Raw genomic sequence first — 22,793 nt, forward strand, 5'->3', positions numbered from 1 at the left:
GCGGGATCCGAAATGCAGTGTCTCTTGCCCAAGAGCGTGAGAGTTTGTAGACCGTCTTTTGCTGGTCATCTCTGCACTTGGGCCGATATACTGACCTGTGTCTGACATCCTTGCAGAATGCTCTCCCGGCGAGGAAGTCTGGAGTAAGTGTGAAAATAAACACACCGGGGGCTCCCTAGGCCCAATAACTTCCGTTTCAAAGATGCCCAACTTGAAACATGCTTCGATGCTAAGTGTATTCGATAAAATTGCATCGAGAATCAATATTACAAGTTAAAATTGAGTTCCACAGGAATTCAGAATCAAACACAGCAATAAAATACATAGAGCTACTTAAGCGTTTCAGCTTATGCGTTAAAAAGGAGTTTAAAAGGTATCTGTTTCCCATTGCTGTTGTTAAGAAATCACCACCAACTCGTCGGCTTAAACAGCACAGTGCGTTTGCTTACACGTCTGGGGCTCGGCCGTCCTAAAGCCGCGGCCCTGGGCTCAGGGCAGAGCTCTGCCTCCTGCCAGCTCCGAGGAGAGACCCCTTCGCTTGTCCTTTCGGCTGTGAGAGCGGCATCGCGTACACTCTGGGGCCTGCCCAGTCCTCTGTCCTCACAGCCAGCGGTTACATCCTCCAGCCTCCCCCGGTCTGTTTTCTCATCCACTCCTGTCTCTCTAATCAACTGCTTCCTTCCTATCAGGATCCCTAGGATCACATCAGAACGACCACATCATCGAGGATCATCCCCTCATTTCCAGACCCTTCTTTGAATCACACCGGGAGTCTTTTGCCAGGCAAAGTGACATTCACGATTTATGGGAACTGGGGCATACTTCCTCAATATTAAACATAAAGTATTAATATTCACAGTAGAATGAGGCTTATTGAGATTGAGGAAACATGATTGAAACCCCTTCTCATTAACATCTGGCATTTATTCATAGCTTGACTTTTACTTATTAGGCCTTAATTTTAATATAATTATCACCAAATACTACTGCCTAGTACTTCATAATATTGCATGGGTTCAATATTACTTTCAAGAATTTTTTAAAAATATGTTTTTTATTGAATTTGATAAGAGAGAATCATTGATCAGCTGTCTCCACTGGGGACTGAGCCTGCAACTTGGGCATGTGCCCTGACCAGGAATTGAACCTATGACCTTCTGGTTCATAGCAAAGTACTGGGACCCTCAGGTGGGGTCTTGGAACTCTGATTTATAGACAAAAGTCCAGGCAACAAAGTGGACTGGCAGCCTCCCTCTGAAGTCCAATGGAGAGCTCCGGGAACCTTCGATCGGCACCGTGTGGTCAGAGGCACAGGCCCAGCCTGCGCCATGACTGGCTGGTGTGGGAGGCGTGTGGGGCAGCCGTCGTAGAGGACTGAACCCTTCACTTGCTTCATCAGATGCTATTTCTGGGTGGAGAGTGTCAGACCTGAGTTGTAGGACACCCAGCTGGTGCCCCAGTCATTGCTGTTGGTGGTGGGAAACCCTCTCTCCCATCAATTGGAGTTGAGATTTGGAAGCACGTCTGCACTTTCTGAGCCTTTTCTAGTAGGCTTAACTATGCAGCTAGAAAAAAAAAAAAAAGCTCTTAGAATAACACATGTTTACTATGGCTTGTGTTAAATGAGAATATGCCACAATAAGCCTCCATGGCCTAGATGTTGAGAGACTCTATTTTAAAAGAACACTTTAAAGGGCAATAATCTCGATGTTGGAAATTTGTAAACAAAAGTAACCGGGTCATTATGATGAATAAACTCATAGGAGAGCTGGTACAAAATCAAATTCTAGCTATCTTTGAGACAGAAAAATAGCTTCATTAAATTAAAACATTTTTTTGGGGGGGAATTTTACCGTATGTTTCCATTGTGTGCTCATTCTTTACAAATTGTAAACTGAATGAGCTAAGAGGATATTAAATAAAATGCATTTGTGGGACTACTGCCTGCTTTTGAAATGCTTTATTTGTGGAAATGTCTTCAGGGGACAAATATGAAGAATGCCCTGGAAGCAGCCTTATGATAAGCCATTTGTTTCGCTGTAATCTGCCTTATTGCTTATCTTGTTAAGAAACTTGTTGAGCAATTTTGCCGGATCTTCTGGCACCTGACGGGAGCATCATCAGTCATCGCACCCGCGTTGGCCCACAAACTCTTTTATGGGATTCAGGAGGGATATGGATTTAAATTTTAAACTGGTTTCTGTCAGTGTGACAAATGAACACCAGAAAACTGCAGGACAATGGCAGAATGTTGAAATGCACGCCAAAAGGAGTAGGCCAATCTTCCAGAAGAATCAACAAAAATGGCCTTAAAATATCTCCAGATGACGCCAGTACTATTGTTCTGTGATCAAGACGGAAGAACAGCATTCACTGAAGCTTTCCATTATGTGCGGAGGTGATATAATTAATTGCTTAAGTAATAAACTGTTAATGAAGCTGGGATTCCTAGCATCCGATTTTTTTTTTCCGAAGAGTCCAGATAAGCAAGAGAACGGCATCTAAAATTTTCTCCCAGTTTATTTCTCCTGAATTCATTTTGTTGGCAAACTGATTGTTGCTTTATTCCTTTAGTTGTTGTATGCGTATTCTGAAGTGCATTATCTTATTCAAATTTTTAAAATATCCTTCAGCTAGAAAGAACTGAGGAGATTACAGCATTTGGATGAAGTGTGTTTTAATAGCTCTAGGGACGTGTAATAAAAGTAACCGAGCAGTGCCTGCTGGTGTGTTATCAGACGGAGCTCTGGGAGGCTGGCTCGGCTCAAGGAGTCAAAACTAGAAAATTGCTGCGTTTCAAACTCTTCCATTTCCCCACCATTTTTCTTTGTACCGTGGGGGAGCAGCTTAGCTCTGTAATGGAATCGACGTCAAAGTGGCTGAATGTTGATATTTTAAGACAAGCCATTTTAAGATGCTGTTGGAATTATTTCATATGGAATTTTTTTCGAATTAAAAAATGTTTATTTGCATTGATTTCAGAGAGGAAAGGAGAGGGAGAGAGAGGTAGAAACACCCATGATGAGAGAGAATCATTGATCAGCTGCCTCCTGCACACCCCACACTGGGGATCATGCCAGCAACCCGGGCATGTGCCCGGACCGGTAATTGAACCGTGACCTCCTGGTTCATAGATCAACGCTCAGCCCCAGAGGAAGACCAGCCAGGCTCATATGGAATCTTAAGAAAACATTCATTTTATAAAATTTCTAAATTAAATGCTTATCACACAATTGTGAAGGGGTTATTGTCACACAATTTTGAAGGAGTGGATCGTAACTAAAGTACCTTTTTATAAATGTGGATTAAACATTAAAAAATTTAAATATTACCTTGATCTGAAAATTAAATTTGTGAAAACAGATTCTAATTGTTTTACACTTTACCAAAATATAATTTTACTCTAAAATGTTGTGGTCAAGTCATTTTTTTTACAAAAAAAAGTAATAGTTTAGTCAGTCCTATTCTATTGTTCATCTAATGATAAATTTGCAACCATTTAAAAATATTGAAATTAATAGTTTAATTTCATAACATAAGCATGATATGTATTTTATTTTGCAGATACTAAGGAAAATAGAGTAGATTAGGAGAAATATGTGTTTGATTTTATTAACTCTTTTTAGTCATTAAGTTAATTGACTACAGTAAATAAGAATTCAATTATGATGGCAGAATTTAATCATTGCTGAAAATGCAAGGATGTTTATTTTTAATTATACAAAAATGCATTTCTTATCTGAATTCTTTTTATTAAGTATAATTAATAAAAATATTCTAAATGACTTAAGCAATAGATTCATCAAATGTTTAAATGATATCAAATATGATTTAAATTAATATATAGCACAGTACAATGAACTTCAAGTTGCCTAAGGGTTTATTATCATTATGTTAATGTCACTGATATTTCTGAACATACCAAAATTAAACTACTGTAATCAACGATGAAGTAGGCTTGGTAAATGAACTGTAGCAACCTGGGATATCTCTGGCAAATTCAAATCTGTATGACCCACAAGCCAACCTAATCCATATTATAAAAAACTATCTCATATTTGGTTCTATTTCTTACATATCTCTAAGATTTTGGTCTTAATTCTTTGCCATGTTTCATTAAAGGGATTGAAGTCTGCCTCTAATCACAGAAATTAACAGCAGCTATTTTAGAATTAGTGTTAAAATATGTAAATTCTCATTTTTAAACTATTTAATATTCTTCCAATTTACTAATTTTGGAAATAGCTAACTTCAACATAATATTTATAATGTTTCCATATATAGATTAAAGAAAAACATTTCCAGAGTTTTAAAATATCTTATTTTAGAGCTACATGTCGTACCTTAGTCTTTGGACTAAATATAGTTTCATGGTTTGAAAGGTCCTTTTTGTCAATCCCAGGCAACTGCTCCTAGCAGGCAATCTGTCATTTGAGGAGCAAGTGGAGCGTGGCCCAGGTGTGGAGTGCACTGATGGGAAATTATGAATCAAGTTAGCGAGAAGGAGAACTCCAAGGTTGGCTTGGAGACCTCTGCTCTCGGGGATCATGGGAAGAATTATTGAAACAGTCCACGTCAGGCAATCATGAAAACACTCCCAGGAAATGATACAAAGTTGGTATGCCTGCTTAAGGCGAGCAGAATGAAGGAAAACACGAGAAAGTCTTAAAAGGGTAGAATTGATTATAAAAACAGTAATAGTTTAGTCAGTCTTATTCTAAAACATATAACCTATTGCAAAGCAATATGATATATCCTGAGGATAAAAATACTAAACAAAACAAATAAGTTTCCTGTTCTCATAAATGTGAGATTTAGGAGTTCCAAGATGAAGAATGCATTCTTTTCTCTGGAGTATGTACATTCTGGTCCTTCTCTAACCCATTCTCAGCTCTAAGCCGCAGTAGAGAAACTTGAGGAATTTAGTTAGAGTCTCAAATATATGCACTGTAGCCAGAGTTCAGCAATCAAGAAACTAAGGTCTGAGCCATGTTGCGGCTTCGGTTGCTTGTTTTAATAATATTGATTGTTATTATCAGAAAAGTGTTATTTGAAAAATATCACAGAAGTAAAAGTATAAAGATGAAAACCAAAGTCATTTGTCATCTTACCTACCAGTGACATATATATATATATATATTCACAGGCAATCTATTCATGTAGTACACATATTTAGTTGTGCTGCTTAGTTTTACTACTGCGGATTTTCTTTTTGATTTTCTCAGTCCCTCACTTCCCAAATTCAATTACTATATATCTTATCCACGAGTCTATTAATATCTTTTTTCTTTAAAAATTTTTTTTAAAATTGATTTCAGAGAAGAAGGGAGAGGAGAGAGAGATAGAAACATCAATGATGAAAGAGAATCATTGATCAGCTGCCTCCTGCACGCCCCCTACTGGGGATTGAGCTTGCAACCCAGGCATGTGCCCTTGACTGAAATCGAACCTGAGACCCTTCAGTCTGCGGGCCGTCACTCTATTCGCTGAGCCAAACCAGCTAGGGCTCTGCTAAATACCTTGATCATTATTCATTGTTGCTGCCCTATTATTTAGGTAACCGACTTTAATCTCCAACCTTTACTGCTTATCCTCCGAACCTGCTCCCAATACCTACTCTTGTCCACTCTAATCCCTCCATCTCTCTGCCACCCGAGATATTTTATTTTATTTTTTATTAATTTTCACTTGAAGATATTTTTTCCATTGACAATGGAAGGAAGGACGAGATGGGGAGAGAGAGAGAGAGAGAGAGAGAGAGAGAGAGAGAGAGAGAGAGAGCCCACTTTGTTTAATCATAATGTGAGGGAGACACATCCATTGGTTGCCTCCCTCTCACACCCCAGCCAGGCCAGGGAATGAACCTGCAGCCGAGGTACCTGCCTTTGATCTGGAATGGGACCCGCTCTGACCAATGAACACACTGACCAGGGCCAAGATATCTTTTTTAAAAATAGGAAAATAAAGGCTTATGGCTCTCTCCAGATAAAAAACATTATATTGTTTGACCTTTTGCTTTGATCAAACCTAAAATCCTTCACATCGCCTAACATGGCTGGCCGGGCCATGGGTTCTTTTCTAGCTTCTCCAAACTGGACAAGGATCCGGATGGGCCGCTCACAGAGACCAGCATTTAGGCAGGTTGCGCGTGGGCTTGAACCGTTTTCACACCATGACAACCTTCACTGACCCAGTTCCACGGGGCTCTGTACATTGGATCTTGATTTCAATTTTCCATGACTTCCACAGTCCCTCAGACAAGGTTGCTTTCTGTAATTCTCCTTAAAAATTAATAGACTTAATATAACCTATGTTAGGCTCTTCATTCTCACTAACTTCTTAATTACATCTGTATGCAAAGTATATTGTTTACTGATATATTTTCACTCAGTAAATGTGTGTTGATTGAATTACTATTCCTTGTAAACTGATTTTTATGTATTTTAGATATACTTACATGATAACAAATATATCTACATATTTTTAATATCATATTCTATCGATGACTGTACTGTACTGCATTAAGCAGTTTCTTCTTGAACATAGGCAATTACCACCTCGATACAAATGTAAGGAAAGCTGTAATGAGCAATTTATACATTTGCTCTATTTGTATATTAATTTATTTACTTAAGCATATAATTCTTAGAGGTAGAATTGTTGGCTAAAGTGTATATGTGTTTTTATTTTGATACACACATGTGAAATATATTGCCAAAATCAGCTCAATACTAGTAATAAATATACCAATTTACTTTATATTAGCAGTTTTTATTTATTTATTTTAAATATATTTTATTGATTTTTTACAGAGAGGAAGGGAGAGGGATAGAGTTAGAAACATCAGTGAGAGAGAACATCGATCAGCTGCCTCCTGCACACCCCCTACTGGGGATGTGCCCGCAACCAAGGTACCTGCCCTTGACTGGAATCGAAACTTGGACCCTTCAGTCCGCAGGCCTATGCTCTACCCACTGAACCAAACTGGTTAGGGCCATATTAGCAGTTTTGAAAGGGCAATGGGCATAAGGATGTGGCATCTGCAGGCTATTGTGAGTTTTATGCTATGCTGTTCTTTTACTTTATTCTGAAATAATCTATATTTATAAAAGCCTAAGCAACTGGCCAACCAGCCGATTGGCCGGTAGCTATGACACACACTGACCACCAGGGGCCAGATGCTCAATGCAGGAGCGGAAACCACAGGCATGGAAACATGGAAGAGACTGATGACTCTCAGAGGGAAGTGGGGGCAGAAAGAGATTAACCAAAGCTCTTATATGCATACTAGAGGCCCAGTGCATGGATTTGTGCACCGATGGGGTCCCTCGGCCTGGCCTGCTGGGATTGGGCTGAAGCCCTGGACCTCTAGGACTTTTATATATTCTTAGTTTCATGCTGAGTTTAAAATTTAACCTTGTGTCCAATAAACATATAGGGAATTTGTTTATAATGAAGACAGAAACAATAATAATAACACTAATGACAGTAATTAGCACCAAGAGTAGTATTAGAAGTAGACAGAGGAGACCCAGGAATAGCACTAGGAATATAAAAACCCTTCTGCATTTAAACAATGCCACCATTAGTCATTGCAAGCCCTTAGCAATCAGCCATTCTGTTGCAGTCAGAATTCTTTAAAGATTTGTAAACAAGCCCTGCAGAGCACTAGGAATTACTGAGCACTAAAACGGGTTGCTGGGTATCTACTGAACGGCAAGCAGCCAAAGAATAAGCAACTTATTTTCTAAGAAAAGCACATGCAAAACACAATGGGTAGAAAAGCCTTTATAGTTGCTCTAATAACCTATAAACTCTATTGTTACCTAAATCATCGAATGTATTGTACTGCACTCAAAAATATCCCTTCATCATTATAGCAATTGTAATGACCAAAGTTTTCTCTTTAAGATCGTGGCCTTTCTTTTCTACTCTTCAGGACGCCTAAAATACTGTAATCACTGAACAAGTCACAGTCAGAAAGCTTTACAAATGGAAACTTCTTCTCATGTCAAAAATGCATCACAAGGTTATTTCAATTTTATTTTTCTTGCATGGCCAATGTTTCTCTTTGTCATATTTGCATGACATTAAAAAAATGTTAATAATTACAACTAAGTAGAACGGCAGTTTGTTAAATTTTAGGTTTTGTAGAAAAATAAAATAATTTAGGAATACAAATAAAATAAGTGATCTTTGGAAAAAGTTATTTATATATATATGTATCATACAATATAATATTTATTATATTATATATAGTTCTGTAAACTGTTCTGGGTTCCATTTAGTTGTTGAATCCTTAATATGCAATTGTTTAATATAAAGTGCTTCAATATCTATTAAATGAAATCCAGAGTAGTTGATAAAATTAAAAAATCAGTAGGACCCGTTTGTGGATCATGGAGTCCTAAATAATTCAGATTCGACTTAGTAGAATTTTTGTTGGGCCATGCTTATAGATTTTATATTGTGCCTAAACTTTTAGGACAATAGTCAATTATTTTATTCAGCATTTTCCACTTCTATGGAGTATGTTTAACATATACATACCCTATTAAATATAGAATAAAAAATAACAAACACAAATCCTATCGCATTATTGTGCACATTTAAAAAACTTTGAAGTTTCTGATGAAGCAAGTGCTGAGGTTTATCCCATGTTGATTCCTGTTACAGGTGCTTTATACCATGATATTGACTTGGGTCGTGAGCTGTGCTCCTCGTAGAATTGATTTATGATACAGTCCGTCGCTATCCAGACAGTTTCCAGCGAAGTGACAAAGAAGTTCTGCTCCTATACCCATCTAATCAATGGAAAGCAAAGCGAGACGAGACAGAACACGACCCTTTACACAAGGTGACTAGATACTCAATGTCATGTTGTGTGTGCCAGGTGTGGCAATAAATAGTGGCACATCCACCTTGTTAATTGGCTTTGTTATGTGTTTTCCCAGAGACCAATTTGTACCTGGTGCAGACATTGTAAAAACTGTTGTTGCATTAAGGATTTGTTAAAAAAAAAAAAGTCCATACATTTTATGTGAAAGTTAATACCCCTGCTTATGTTTTTTTTTCATCTGTGAGGATTGAGGAAGAAATAGTAAAAGACTAAATGAGAGAAAATATTCATTAGGAAAATGACATAGAATGTATTAGTATTACATACTGACTAATATAACATTTTTTTGTCAAATTGGAAAAGGCCATGACATGCTCTTGGGTTCCTTAGTTTGATGGGTGGTTCCTGAATCTATTTTTTCACTTGACCCTCAAATTACATTCATGTACACCTGACTGCATTTGTTCTGAAGTATAATAAAAATCATAATGCACAGAATGTAATGATAAAAACTATATTATCCTTCTATTATGAAACACTAAATACTATAGTGCATTGTGGTTAAGCCATAAAAGCTATGGGGTGTGGGCAAATAGATGACAAGAAGAGAAGGAAAGATAGGGGAAGAGAGGGTTTAATGGGTCTTGTCTGCCGTAGTGACCTCTATGGAAGACTAATTGATTGAAAAGAAAACAACAGCTACATTTGTATTTTGTTTTAGAAATGCCTTAGAGGGCAGGTGGAGAGAAAAGGGACTGAAATCAGGATGGATAGTATGGTACAAAGACTTTTCCCAGGGAAGTCTCTGGGAAGGGCAACGATATAGAGAATAAAGAAGGCACAGATGTGTGGGACATTTTGAAGAAAATATTTAAAACCTGGTCACTGATAAAACATGGAAGGTAAAATAGAGGAATTAGACAAGAGTGTTTCTAAGATGCTCAAGACTGTAAGCAGATTAAAGAGCCATCAATCCAGAAATGGAATGCAAGAGGAAGAATGTCTGGCAGGTGGGCAAGAGACAGATGTAGTCAACCCTAGGTTTCCTGATTTCTGGATGAATGCAAGAGAGAGCAAACCAACCCTCACCGTGGCGCCGTTCCTGATAGGAAGCAAGCTGATACCACGCGGCGGATTGATTCCATTGGCCTTCGCAGGGGCAGACTTACATCTTGGGTATCGATTTGCCTTCTGTGCATATAGCACAGCTGACAGTACTATGACTCAGATTTATAGAGGCGTGTCTTCATCAGCATGGTATGTCACACAACATCGCCTGCCAGGGGAGTGAGGGCAAAGGAAGTGTGACTATACTTCCTGCATGGAGTCCACTGTTCTTATCATATGTTCCATCCATCAGAAGCACTGGGCTTGGAAAAACAACGTAATCACCTTCCAAATGCTCAGTTCTGGTTACCGGTGGCCTCTATAAGTCTCTGGCATGGGGACCTCAGCCTTTATGGTGAAGCATTTGTCTGAAATCAGCCACCCCTATATGACCCAGTCTCCCCACAGCCAGAAATAGGCATCCCCAAACCAATAGTAAAGATAGGAATGGCTTCTCTCATTATACTTAATAATCCATCTGAAGAACACTTGTCTGTGTTCCCATTACCTTTAACTTGTACTTATAGTTTATCATTCCCTAAGGAACACTAGGGACTATCCATTAGTAAATTGAAAAATGATTCCAATATGTTGGAAACTGAAAGATACCCTAATGCTTTGATATTCCTCATGAAGACCAACTAACAAATCAACATGGAACTGCTGGTGATTACAAGGAAACACTGTGTTGTTGATACCTAGCCATGGACAAGAACACTATTTGGAAATCAGAAGGAGTTCACTGTGATTTTTCCTTGAACTCTTTCCTAACCTGGTCAATGGAAAACTATTGCTTCTACTAACAATATGGTCGGCATTATCCATTTCTACAGGAGTGCTACTTGGAGTTACTTTATCAGCTCAAAAACCCAATTTATCTGTGATAGAGGAAAGGGTAAGGGAGAGATGGAATGATTAGCGTCTACTCCCTTTGAGGCACCTGTAGGAGTCTATTTTTACTGATGTATACGTCATGACCAGCTAGCCCGGGACGACAGCAGCTATACTATATTTCATGTCATGATTTTCCTTCTTCCTGTTCTCGTTGTCCTATCTGAAGAAGAGCAGTGGGAACAAATAGAACCGGTGATGATACATTCACTAGCAGCTGCCTGAATTATCCCGAGATGGAGACACAGCTTCTACCAGCACGGAGGACAAGAGTGAAGAGCTGAGGGGACAAACGGGTGGATTTCAGCAGATCTTCCATCTGTGGCACTCATACCCTCTGCTCTTCTCCTGCCTTCTGGCCTGGGAAGCTGAGCTCGCTGGCTTTCAGTTTTATGTACCAACGCAGAGTCCTGGTCGGAAACCCCCGTGGGGGGATTATATTGACGTCAATATATCCACTCCACTTTGTTTTTGTCCCTAAGAGGTATTTGGTCGGTGTGTGTCATATATATATATATATCAGAGGTCAATGCTCAACCACTGAGCCACACCGACTGGGCCTCTGTGTATCTCTTAGATGGATGTCACTACTTCTTTCAATACAACTTTCCCTGCTCACATGTCTCTTTGCAGGGGCTGCTAGCCACCCACGCCCCCCCGCACCCCTCCCCCCTTGCTCTCTCAGGCCTGAGAGACTCAGAGCTCCTGCACTGATGTCCTTAGCCCTCATGAATATTCTCATTGTAAAGAATACACAAATTCCCTCACCCACCTGAGCCATACATTCCCTTCAGGACCATGAACCTGAAATGTTGTGTGAAAGCTGTCTAAGTTACACAGAAAACCACGAAAGTGCTCAAGGAAAGATTAGAAACTTCTGAGGTGACCAGTGCAGGCAAATGTCATAAATCTCCAACATACTTATTGAGAGGCAACTGCTGTGAGCAAGAATGATAGACCAGGGCAGAATTGCTGGGAGAGCAGGGTACGTTGCTTTAAAATATTGTGATATTGCAAAGGCTGCAGGTCTCATAGATCACCAAGGAGATACAGCTCGTAAAAAGAAGGAGAAGTTGGGACCGGGAAAGGCTCAAAAAACACACAGGGCCTTAAGTCCTTTGTTAAAGTCATAATGAAAGAACTTTTTTACAAGAACTCTATGCATTTTCAAAATCACCTAATATTGTTAGAGAAACTAATAAAAAGCTAATGAAGCAGCATAGCCTTGAAATAACATAAAAAATAAATAATAACATAAAGAACACACACATTCAGAAGACAGACAAGAGATGATGGAAGAAAACAGAACAACTAGTGAACAAATACCCCATTCTGCTAGCGGGGGGCGCTCCAGGTCCCTTCCTGTTGCGGGTGGAAGTGGGCTTCTTGTGATGCCATGAGAAAGCAATTTTTCTGAGACTTTCATAGGAGAATGGGTGGCATTTATTTGTGTGGAATGAAGTCTCTGAGTGTCCAAGGCCCCCTATCCCTCCATCCCGCTGTGGACGGAGAAAGTGCCAGATGCTGACCTGACAGGCTCCAAGGGAAGGCCTCGTGGCCGCCTAGCAAACTCACACACCTAAAGCAACAACAAAGGATGGTCTGAAATTAAAACTACAAGCAGCTTTTGTGCAGTCTCGTCCTAAGCCATGTACTGACCAACCTCAACCTTTAACTGAACTGAGTCTACTGTCTTCTTGCCTCTTTGATAACGGACCTGTGAAATGTCAGGGTAACTTGTAACTTCTCTTTTCTGGACCCCTCAGGGCACAACCAAATATACCCAGGGGCCACGGCCAGAGACCACAAAGCCCCTCATTGTCATTGAGTTAATTGTTGACTATAACTATCCTGCACCCAACTATGTAAAAGAAGTGTGTGTCAACCATTTTACTCTTTATCAATCCCAGAGGTTTCCCGGCTTTGCTTTCTCCCGCCTCTCTTATCACTGATGGATTTCCTGTGACCCACCTACTCTCCTCCATTGATGACAATGTATAGCAATAGATACAAACCACCACTCTCGGGAGCATTACACCCATCCATGGAGATTCTGCTTCCTGGCAACTGTGGACAATTTGGCTCAAATAAACTCACAAACATCTTCCCTGGTTTGCATGTTGTTGTTGACAGCACCCTGGGAGAAGTCCCCCCGGTGACCGTAGAGCTGGGATTAAAGCCGTTGCCCAGAGCATCCCTTCCATATTTGCACGGTCCAGGCCAGCATTAGGCTCGCTTAGCTGGTGTTCCCCTTCCGGGGCCACATGGAGGGGACACCAGCAAGTGCAAGGAGCCAGGAGCCACGCGAGAGGAATAAGAGCAAAAATCCCCTCCTCTGGGGATTTTAACTTCTGAGATTCTGGGCACTTGAGTGGCTCCACCCCCTCTGGCCAATCATCCTTGTCCCAGGCTAGACTGACAGGCAAGCACTTTCCCTCCCACCCCAACTTCTCTGCCCATGTGTCCACCTTCCCCTCCCCGTAGGGATCTGTAGGGAATGGACCAGAGGTTCCCTGGGGACTGCGGCATTGCAGGTTCCTAGTGAGGCTGCCCAGATGGCCATGCTTAGTTATAATGTCCGGCTTTCCCTTTGCTTTCTTCTTGTCCTATATAATAAAAGCCTAATATGCAAATCGATCGAAAGGCAAAAGGACCAGTCGCTATGATGCGCACTGACCACCACGGGGCAGACGCTCAATGCAGGAGCTGCCCCCTAGTGGTCAGTGCGCCCCCACAGGGGGAGCACCACTCAACCAGAAGCCAGGCTCATAATGAGCGCAGGGGAGGTGGCGGGAGCCTCTCCTGCCTCCACTGCAGGCGGGTGGTAAGGAGCAACGGGTCCTGAACTGCGAGAGGGCACAGGCCAGGCTGAGGGACCACCCCCAGTGCACAAAATTTCATGCACCGGGGCCTCTAGTTATTAATAACTAGCTAGTTTTAATGGTCACCATCCTACAAAATCACTGGTGTTATGGACTGAGTTGTGCGCCTCACACTTTTATACACTGAAGCTTTAACCCAGCAATGGAGGCAAGGCTTTTAAAGAGATATCATTGGGAGTAAGGATTTTAAAGAGATAATTAAGGTTAAATGAGATACATATATGGGTGGGCCCAAATCCAACAGGATTGATTTCCTTATAAGATGAAAGAGAGAATCTGGGATACTCTTGCAGAAGATCGGTCCCGTGAGGACACAGCAAGAAGGCAGGTGTCTGCCAGTCAAGCAGGGAGGCCTGGGGAGAAATGAACTTCACCAGGACTGTGATGCTGAAGTTCAGCTGCCTGAACGAATGGTGAGAAAGTACATGTCTATTGTTTAAGCTACCCGATCTGTGGTGTTTTGTTAGGGCAGCCAGAGGGTAACTCTACATAATTCTGCAGTTGGGAGAACTACTCTCTGAAATTGAAATAAAATGATAAGGATAGTATCATGGTAAAATTCTACTTTTGTTTGTTTTATTTTAAAATTAAATGAATAGTACTTCTGAGCATTACTTGGAGACTCAGATGTTCAAATCTTTCTCCTATTTTTTTTTCCAGCTTTCAAAGGCAGCATGTCAGATATCTGGCTCAGAGAAAAAAATAAGTGTTATATTTTATGACAAAAGGTGGTTAATGAATAATATATAATTTTTGTTATTGTTTCTTTAACTGAGCCATTTATGTAAAGAAATTTTTTATATTTGTGTAACTTTTTCAAATTAGTTAAAGCTAAGCTGTATTTTTGAAATATTTTACTACATTTTAATGTAAATTTATAGGCGTGTTATTCCCCATTGTGTGACTTTTATGTAAAAAAAAATATTATGTATATTTATATATGTAAAAGCCTAAGCAACCGTTTGCTTGTGTGACCGATAGCTATAATGTGCCCTCACCACTAGGGGGCAGATTCTCAATGCACAGGTATGGAAACATGGAACAGACTGATGAATCTCAGAGGGGAGGGGAGAGGGGGGAAGGCAGGAAGAGATTAACCAAAGATCTTATATGCATACTAGAGGCCTGGTGCATAGATTCATGCGCCGGTGGGGCCCCTTGGCCTGGCCTGGGGGGTCAGGCTGAAACCGGCAGTCTGACATCCCTTGAGGGGTCCCAGATTGCAAGAGGGTGCAGGCCAGGCCGAGGGACCCCACCGGTGCACGAATTGTGCACCAGGCCTCTACTCTTCTATAATGCCCAGAGTTTAATAGCCTCGTACTATATTAGTGGAATAAGAAATAAGAAAATAAGACTGATAGAAAATAACTATCTTAAATTAATTTCAAATATATGTTCTAAGTTTAAAAATTAGAACATATAAATTGAAATATTATCTTCAAAAACTGTATTAAATGGCAGCAAATTTTATCAGTGGAAATGCCGATAGGAATTTGAATTAGCTCCTCATTTTTTCACTTTTATTTTTTAAAAGTATTTTATCAACATCATTAGGTTTATTTCTATTTTCTTCTCTTTTTAAAATCTTCCCCTGCCACTCCTTGGTTTTGTTGAATATTTTTCATGCCTCTATTTTGTCTCATTTTATAGGCTTAGTTATAAACCATAAAATGTATTGTGGTTATTTTCAATTCATTTTTGAAGTGCTAAAAAATAAGAATAAGTATTTTGTATTTAATCATGCATTTGCCATTATCAGAGCTTGTTATTCACTTTGGAAACCCAAATTTCTCTTGAGTATCATTTCCTTCTCCCTGAATGTCTTCCTTTAACATTTTTATAGTGCTAATCTGCTGGCAATGGATTCTCTCCACTTATGTTAAAAAAAAAAAACCTAGTCTTTATTTTGCATTTTGTAGAAAGATATTTTCTGGGTATAGAATCTTAATGTTCTGTCTAATATTTTCTGTTAATGAATACAACTTTTTTTTCTTTCTGTACTTGAAAGATATATGCAAATGTAATGAGTAACTATGTTAATTAAGCTATGTGATGTATTCATAATATGGTGGAATACTAAACTTTCAGTTGGGATATTTTGTCCTAGGTGGTATGGTCTTGGGTCAGAGGACCATTAGGAAGATAACAGGTTCTATCTTTTGATATTTAGTTCCCAAGATATCTTATTTTAACTTATGTGATCATGCACCCTCATTTTAAAAACATATGTTAATTAAACAATATTAAAAACATAAAAAGGCAAGAAAAACATTGTAGAATGTAAACAACATGAATGATAGCCTAAATTATGAAAATGAAACTATAAACTTGCCAGGTTTCTGTCTGATGTATGTTTGCAGACAATGAAAATCTTTATCTCATCAAAATTATGTTTAAAAAATAATTCAAGAAATTTGTATATAATTATATTCACATTTAAATACATATAATTGACTTCAGAGATGAAGGGGGAGGGAGATAGATAAGAGACATCAATGATGAGAGAGAATCATTGATCTGCTGCCTCCTGCATGTCCCCCACTGGTAACTGAGCCTGCAGCCCAGGCATGTGCCCTGACCAGGAATCGAACTGTGACTTCCTGGTTCATAGGTTGACCCTAAACCACTGAGCCACACAGGCTGGGCGATATTCACACTTATAAATTACTAATTTTACAAATAAGTTGTAGTAAGCAAAAAACCATATGCAATATAAAAATACATTTTGTTTTTTTAATTTTATGAATTTTCTAGTCATAACAAATATGACATAAGTCAATACTTATATTTAAATTTACTAAATGTAAAAATTAACTGTCATTTTTAAATGCCCAACATTATTTATCCTCATGTTAATGTGTGCTTGTGTGTGTGTGTGTGTGTGTGTAATTTCCACACTATTACATTTTATTCTATTGTGGAAAAATCAACCAGATTTCTTATGTGAAATCTAAATTTACCTAACTTGTTAGCTTTATTATGCTTTTCTTTGTCTTAATGTTTTACTTAAACTTTATTATATTGCATTTTTTCTATATATTTAATGCCATTTTTTCCGATATCCTATATTATTATATTAACTAGAGGCCTGGTGCACAAAATTCATGCATGGGTGGTGGTGGTGGGGGGGAGTCCCTCAGCCTGACCTGCACCCTCTCACAATCCGGGACCCCTTGGGGGATATCTGACTGCCAGTTAGGACCAATCCTACTGTGGAATCGGGCCTAAATTGGCAGTTGGACATCCCTCTAGCAATCTGGGACCACTGGCTCCTAACCACTCTCCTGCCTGCCTACCTGATCGCCCCTAACGATTCACCTGTCTGCCTGATCACCCCTAACTGCCTCAGCCTCGACCCCTGATGCTGCGGCTTCATCAGGAAGGATATCCAGAATGACGTCCAGATGGTCATTCAGCTGTCTGCTCTAATTAGCATATTATGCTTTTATTATTATAGATTTGGTGATGAAATAATACAAACTTGCTTATTGACATGATTTTATGTTTATTATTTCAAGGTATTTTATTTTCTTCCCTGTTATCTCTCCTCAGAGCAGAAGTAGAAGAGCTGTTTACTAAATACGCTGGATTTCTATAAAATGCCTGTTCCTGAAAAAGCACTTATTTAAGCCCATTTAAGCTATAGGAGCAGCACTTTTGACAGTTCTAGGTTAATGTAACCTTGGAGAGTTTGGGAAGAACAAGAGTTCAACAGGAGAAAACTTTATTTCATTCCTCCCATATTTGTTCCACCATAAGGCCTAGCTAATTAAATGTAGTTCATCTCTAAGGAGACCGTTTCCTAACTCCCTCTCAGCCATCAATTTCCTTCTGGTATTCCTCTGAAAACTGCATGTTCTTACTTTCATTAAAGTTATTTATTACAGTACTGCTAGAAAAAACAATAATTTATAATCACAAGCATTTTCCATCTAGAAACTAGGAATAGGCAGCATAATGAATTTGCAAAATTATGAAAAAATAATTTACCTGTTTGCTTTAGGTAAACATTTAAGAAAAATATAACCAATTGATATATATTAAACAGAAGAAAATAAAAGTTTTATTATTTAATTTTTTCTTACGTTCATCCCAATTTTTAATGTCTTTCTGATGAGTAAAGAGTGAATAAAATAAGGTCACCTCTTGGTACAATAAAACATAAATATTAACTCAGACAACAGAATAGGGCTAAGATGTGTTTTACTTTTTTATTTTTATTATTTTTTACTCTATCACAATTGCATTTGAAAGTAGAGCTGACAGAAACTTAAATAGCACATAAGCCTTTGTCTATGTTGAGGGGAACAAATGTTTAAAGGGTCCAATAAATTATTGTTTTTAAAATAACTGAGTCTTAGTGTGCACTGTCTTGTCATCCTAAATATTAGGATCTCTCTTTCATGGACATATATAATACAATAGATTTAAAAGAATAGTGAGATCTATTTATTGAATTGAGAATATGTATAAAAACAAAGTGAAAATTGTACTTTCTAACCCTATACAAATATGGATTGTATTTTAAACACTAGAGGCCCAGTGTACGGAATTTGTGCATGGGAGGTGTGGGGGAGGCCCCTCAGCCTGGCCTGCACCCTCTCCAATCTGGGACCCTTTGGGGGATATCTAACTGCTGGTTTAGATGTCCGACTGGCTGTCGGACATCCCTCTAACAATCTGGGACCACTGGCTCCTAACCACTCACCTGCCTGCCTGCCTGATCACCCCTAACCCCTTTGCCTGCTGGCCTTATTGCCCCTAACTGCTCATCTGCTGGCCTGATTGCCCCTAACCACCTCTGCCTTGTCCCCCACACCTGGAACCCAGGCTTCCATCCTCCAGCCGGCTGCAGACACCCAGGACCTGGGCTTCCCTCCCTCTGGCCAGCCACAGGCACCTGGGACCAGGGGAGGCTTTGCCCAGGCCCGGTTTTGTCAGGAGGGATGTCCTGAAGGTCATCCAGAAGATGTTTGGTCTAATTAGCACATTACTCTTTTATTAGTATAGATGTTGATTTTTTAAAAATTTGTGGAAGGCCTAATATCTTGTGCTGTGGCCATGTTCCTGATGACAGATGAGGAACAATAGGGTAAAAAATAAATACATAACACCAGAGATACCACCATGAAAGACATGTAGCATTAGAAGCAATTGTCTTTCCAACGGAAGTTCTGCATCAGTATATGAAAGCAGGGTTTACATTCCTTTTTGACTTATCTTTGTAACCTTACAACATAAAATTAGAATCTTATACAACCAGAGCTCTGAAGCTCCCCATTTCCCACTGGCCTTTCTCATGCTTGCTTTTTGCATTTAAAATGATCTGTGAAAGAATAAAGTCATACTTCGGAGGCTGTTGTGTTTAATCTATCAGATGCAGACATTTCTCCAAGGACATTATTCACAGAGTTAAGAAAAAAATGTACCTTCAAAAAATTAAATCTGGTCTCTCTCTTTTTAAATATGATAACATTTCCAAAGGTGAAAGGGGTCTGCCTTGAAACTAGCAACTGATTTCATGCTGGAAGTTCCTCATTTTATTTGAATTTGATATGAAATAAAAGAGCACACAATCATATCAAAGATGATTGCCCTTCTTTGTTAAAGTCAGACATATTAGAAGGCAAGAGACCACACAATCATTATTAATCAAAGGATGACAGTCTATCATAACATTTATTGAGCACCTATTTTTATTGAACATTATCATCTAATATACTATCCATAACTTCTCAACATGAATAAAATTATAGTGTATGAAAATAGATTTTGGATATGGAAAACTTCATATTTTAATTCATGGTAGTTTCTAGTCAAATGGTTTCAGGCAAACTAGTTCATATATATCTTTCATTGTTCTGACTTTTTAAATGAAGGTATTAATCTACTTCACAGTCGTCTATGAGCATTCAAAGAGATAGTTATTTTATGATTTTTTTTGGTAAACCATAAGATATTAAACAATTATAAATCATTTGTTAAGATCCTATCATCAGAAAGAAAAAGTGGGGAATTTCAGAAAGCACAGCTATTCTTCAAAGTAAAGTCTGGTCAGATATCTTTTTACCTGAAATCAATCTTCCTAACAGAACCATGAATATTGAAACTGATTGGCTCTGCCCCAGCACATTCGCTGAGCTGAAGTTTCATTCTGGAAGAGGCAAGCCAAGAGAACCACGGGCTACTAACCTTGCTCCCCCAAATACCAAGTCACAGAGCAAGAGTGTTACTCCAAGAAAATGGGGTACCCACCCCCTGCCCCAGTGCAGTGGCACAGGTACTATCCAGGGAGAAATCACCCTCTAAGAGTGCCAATTATTCAGCTCTGCCTACAGTGGCTGACAATTTAAGCAGAGAACCAGGAAGTCCATCCTCACTTAAGGTGGTGTCTACAACAGTGGAGATATCGGTGGAGAGCAACAGAGAAGAGTAGTGATATGAGTCAAACTACAGAGTAGCTAGTAGTTTCATAGAGAGAACCAGGTAAAGAGCTAGCCAAGAGGAGCGCTCCTGAGTTCACGGTCCACCCCGGATCTGGTGAGCTGTGTGCGCGTTCTAGGTTGTGCCTGCTCAGGACAGTCAGGAAAGGATGTGTGTACAGAGTGGAGGCACACAAACCCCCAACACAGGAGAAGCCTCGTTGGTGCACAAAGGGGCTAAAGACACCCTCTGACAAACACTGCCTGATCAATAGCCACTAGGGACAACTCCTAGCAGACAGGCTTCCATATACAAGTACACGTAGCCCTGAAAGTCTGGAAGATTGTTGAAATGACCAAGGCTGCACCCTTTCAGCTATTAAGAGAGAAAAACAAAGACAAATGTTCCTGGCCAAAGATGAAGCCAAAAATAAATATATTGTCTGAATAGAGATAACTACATAAAAAATAATGAAAAAGTGTGTCTAGGAGTGTGTGGGGGGGCGGGGGGGGGAAGGTTCTGACACTGGAGACTGCTTTCTAAAAAAAATGAAAAAGCTAGGAGGGTGTGGGGGGGCGGGGGGGGGAAGGTTCTGACACTGGAGACTGCTTTCTGTGATGAAAATTGACTTCGCTAAATTAATTAGGTCAAGTCACTTAACAAACAAATGACAAAGCAACAACAAAAGCAACAACCACCCCTGAGAAGGATTGGGGTCCAGGGTTATCATATGACCCAGCAATTCAACTTCTAAATACAGACTCCCACCCAAATAAAAAGATATGCCCACCCCAAAATTTGTACACTAATGGATCAGAGTTGCATCCTTCCAATCAGCCAACAATGGACACAACTTAAATGCCCATCAACTGATAAATCAATGAATAAAGTGTGAATAAAAAGGTGTATATTTATACAATGAAATAGTATCCAGCAATAAAAATAAATGAGGTCATAAAACATGTTACAACATGGATGCAACTTGAAAACATGGTAACTCTATTTTAAATTCTTAAGGAGCTGCCAAACCATGACAGGGAATTTCATTCAGTGGAAGCAAACATTTTCAAAATTAGATGAGGTGACAGTTTCACAACTCTGTGAACATGTGAAAATTACTGACTCGTACATTTTAAAGGAGTGACTTGTATGCTGTGTGAGTTATATTTGAGTAATACTGTTTTTTGAAAAAACTTGAGCATGTAGTAAAATTAGTGCCAAAATCTGACAGGAGTTAACGCTGAATACTGGATCAGTGGAATGACAATTGAAATGTCTATATAAGTAGAGCTAGAGTAGACATGTTTGCAGCTTCTGTTTGTTCATGTCTTTCTTATTCCTTAAAATCACCTCTTCAGGCAAAACGCTTGTCAAAGAAGTATCATAAGAACACTTTTACATGTGCCTGACTGTCCTAGGTACCATTCATTGGATCGGAGATTGACACCTAATCTATAGAGAATACACCAATGAACCAACAGCAGATTCGTTTTCTTGATAAATTCACTCAAGGGACACATAATTCCCAATTAGTTATAGGTACTTAAATAGTAAGTCCCATATTGAATTAGAGCTAAAAAAGAAACAAGAGCCATTTTTAAAAAAACACATTCATGGTGATTATTATTCAAAGAAAATAATTTACCATAAAGAAGCATGGTATAGAGTAGACATGCAGAGATGAGCAGAGATGAGAGAGACCTAGGGTTGGAGTGGGACCAGGAGAAAATGACAGAAAATATAAGGATTCATTGGGTAGGTTACTGGTGACATCCTACTTACAACTTCTACTCACATTGTACCAAGTCTGCTTTGTTCCATTCAATCTGAGGCAACTTTGGGAAGTGCTGTTTTATTTTTTATTTTATGTATTCACCCACTCATTTATTAACTGCTGGGAACATGCAGTTCAGCACATGCATGGCCCCATCTCTAGGTGTGGTTGGGAGCAGCCGTGAAAGGAATTACAATGCATGTTTTAGGTGTTTTTTTTGTTGTTGTTGTTTTTTTATTATTATTGATGTTACTGGGGAGACATTGGTTCACAAAACCACACAGGGTTCAGTGCACATCTCCATCAAACAGCATCCACATATGGCCTTGTGCGGCCATTGCCCCACGCAAAGACCCTTCCCATCCCCATTTCTCCCCTTTGCCCACCTTCACTCACCCCCTCCCTTTTCCCTCTGGCTATCACCACACTGTTGTCTGCGTCTATGTGTTATATATACACTTGAGGCCTGGTGCACGAATTCGTGCATGGGTGGGGTCCCTCGGCCTGGCCGGCAATCAGGATCAATCGGGACCAGCTGGGGAGGAGGGACTGCATCAGGTTGGCTGGCTGAGGGAGGTTAGCTGTGGGAGCTCATTGACCACCAGAGGGCAGCTCCTGCTCCTGCATTGAGTGTCTGCCCCCTGGTGGTCAGTGCATTGCCATAGTGACTGGTCAACCAGTGGTAATGGTCTCTCTCTCTCTCTCTCTCTCTATATATATATATGTATATATATATATATAGAGAGAGAAATGTTTTCAAATGCTATGTGATCTCACATATGTGGGACCTAGTGAACAAAATAAAGTGAGGAACAAAATGGAAGCAGAGGCCTGGATGCCTGGAAGAGACTGTCAGAGGGGAGCTGGTAGGGGGCTG

The sequence above is a fragment of the Myotis davidii genome, unplaced genomic scaffold, assembly GCF_000327345.1.
Source record: "Myotis davidii unplaced genomic scaffold, ASM32734v1 scaffold221, whole genome shotgun sequence".
Taxonomy (NCBI): domain Eukaryota; kingdom Metazoa; phylum Chordata; class Mammalia; order Chiroptera; family Vespertilionidae; genus Myotis; species Myotis davidii.